A 2948-nucleotide genomic window follows, 5' to 3' on the forward strand; every position below is an offset into this window, starting at 1 on the left:
TAACTGCAAAGCCTTTTGCTATGTTTATATTTATCACATTCTTTTCATAAGCATCGCTCCTCTCCAGTTCTCTACAGGACACTTGTGAAAACTTGGAAAATATTAATTGCTAACAGTCCACTCACAAGTTGAACAGGCAGATAAGAAGGAAAAGCCTTTCTTGTTTGACAAACTTTCCATGAAACATAACCCCAGGTTTGTTTCTTCACTTATTTTTCCCTTTAATAAATGTAATGGGGGTAGTTTGGAGTGAGTCTGAGCATTGTGGTAAATTAGGAAAAAATGCTGCTTTGGACCTCAATTACATTGCACAAAAGCTATCCCAGAGGTCTGTCTCTCCCACACCCCTGTGCCTGATACTTCAGCAGTTGCTCAGCGGGAGACAACGCCCTGAGGTGCCTCTGGCGCTGTCGAGCCAGTGCAGGGGAGGCCAGGAGACCCCACAGTCAGGTGAGGCTTCTCCCTTTGAGGCGGCCTCCAAGACTTAAAGGAATTTTTGTTTACTACAAACTGGCTGTGAACTACAGCCCCTGATGTTCTCTGTGCCTGGGCCTCTGTGTGTGATCTCAGAAAGCCATGTAAAAAAAAATAAGAGACCTTAGGTCAGACATGGTAAATATTGTATACATGTTTCTCTCTTCTCCCACCTGAATCCTGACTGAAATGACAATAAAAGAATTTAAAAGATGTAAACCCACAAGTCAGCAAGAACTAGAGAGGTAAGAGCTGTGGGTAAGAAATGTCAGATTTTTGGAGTGGGGAAAGGGGTGGGGAAATGGCAATTACCTCAGCAAAGGAGAAGAGGCTGTAATGAAAGAACACACAAGTTCACCCACAGAACCCTTGACAGACTAGACATCTGCACACCACAGGTTCCGTGGAAGCTGGCGGGAGGCCTGGGCTTGGAGCAGAGGTACTGACTAAAAGTCTATATTTGTACACAGTATGTATCTGCTTCTTCCCTCACTCCACCCCAGCTTACCAAACACTCTTACCCAGCTCTTTCCCTCTGGCCTCTCCCAACCCATCCCCTGCTCCATCCTTTCCAGGCAGGTAAACATGTCTTCTTTAGAGAACTTCAACCAGAGAGTCTTCACATTCTGGTAACAACAGGGTGTGAGGTTGAAAACAAGGCACTAGGTGGAAGTCTGTCTTCCAAGTGCCCTTTCTGTCTCTGCTTCCAGAACACAAGTGCCCAGATGTATACCTTCCAGGCACGAAAATGAAGAATAATTCTCCAGAAAGACTGACTGCCCTAGGGACAAGATTCACAGAGACTCCACCTGAAACGTTCTTCATCAAGTAAGCCCACTCATATCCTGATAACGCTTACTGAGGGGCAAGCCACCCCATGCACATAGTCTCCTCTTAGCTTTTTAGTGTACCACTTCTTAATTATAAATAAACATCTAAGGATCACCAGACATTTGAAGAAGACCTCAACTATGAAAAAAAGAGAACTAAAAAATAAGCATTTTTCTGAGGGCTGCGAAGACATAGAGGCACTAGAGGGAGCAGAAAAATAAACAACAAAAACAAACAACCCTACAGTCATTATTATCATCAGAAAGTTTTGAGAAAGTGTTGCATTCATGAAACAAGAATAAGATGCAATGAAAAAGTATAATCAGAATGAAAAAAAGGAAATAGCCAAGATAAAAAATATTCTGTAGAGCAGTTGGAAGATAAGGTTGAGTAACTCTCCTTGAAAGGCCAAAGAAAAAGATGAGAGTGAAGAAAAAGAAATCTATCCAACATCTGAAATTCCAAGAAGGGAAAGTGGAGAGAATTATGGGGTGGAAATAATCTAATAAGGGGTTGAATCTCCCAGAACTGAAAGACACGAGTTTCCAGAGAAGGCCCAGCATCATGTATATAAAACAATAACCAAAAAAACTACCTAAGCAAATATTATGAAATTTCAGAATATCAGAAATAGAACAGATTGTAAATTGGCAGAGAAGAAAACCTGTCACAAAGGACAAGGAATAAAAATGCCATCATGCCCTCTTACTAGCAACACTGAGGCCAGACAACAATATAACAATTGATATTCTGAGGAAAAAAAAAAAAAACCATGTTCAGTCTACATCTATACCAAGACACACTTTTAATCAAGTGTGAGGGTAGAACAATGAACTCTCAGATAAACACAGACTAAGGAAATATACTTCTTATGTACCCTTTCTCAAGACTAACTGGAGTTAGTGTTTCCCCAAAACATTTTATCGGCTAACAAGGTGCTATGATGTGGATATTTGACCCTTCCTATGTCATATTGAAAGCTGATCCCCAGTGGTAGAGGTAGGGCATGGCGGGAGGTATGGGTTGTGGAGGTGGGTCCCTCATGATTGACTTGGTGCCATTCTCGCAGGAATGAGTGAGTTCTCACTCTTAGTTCTCATGAAAATTGGTTGTTGAAAAGAGCCTGGCACCTCCTCCCCATCGCTCTTTCCTTCCCTTGCCATGTGATGGCTGCTCTGCTTCCTCTTCCACCATAATTAGAAGCTTCCTGAGGTCCTCACCAGAAGCAGATGCTAGCACCATGCTTCTTGTACAGCCTGCAGAACTGCGATCCAAATAAACCTCTTTTCTTTATAAATTACCCAGCCTCGGGTATTCCTGTATAGCAATACAAATCAACAAAGACAAATAAAACAAAATTGGAATCCAGGAAAGGAGAGAGTGGAAAACAAACCCCAGAATAACACAGGAGAGGAATCCCAAAACAACTGTTCAATGAGCCTGAAGAGCAACCACTGCAGACTCTGGGAGTTTGGAGAACTCTAGGAGGAAAGCCTCCAAGCTGGGAGTAGGGGCCAGGTGGGAGAATTCTGTATTATTTAATATCTCGAACTTGGGGAAAACTGTATGAGAAGCATTTACACAGCTGTCAGAAGATGCAAGGAAAATTAGTGCTAGGTTCACAGAACACTAAGCAAATGGGA

Source organism: Mandrillus leucophaeus, unplaced genomic scaffold, assembly GCF_000951045.1.
Source record: "Mandrillus leucophaeus isolate KB7577 unplaced genomic scaffold, Mleu.le_1.0 Scaffold322, whole genome shotgun sequence".
Lineage (NCBI taxonomy): Eukaryota > Metazoa > Chordata > Mammalia > Primates > Cercopithecidae > Mandrillus > Mandrillus leucophaeus.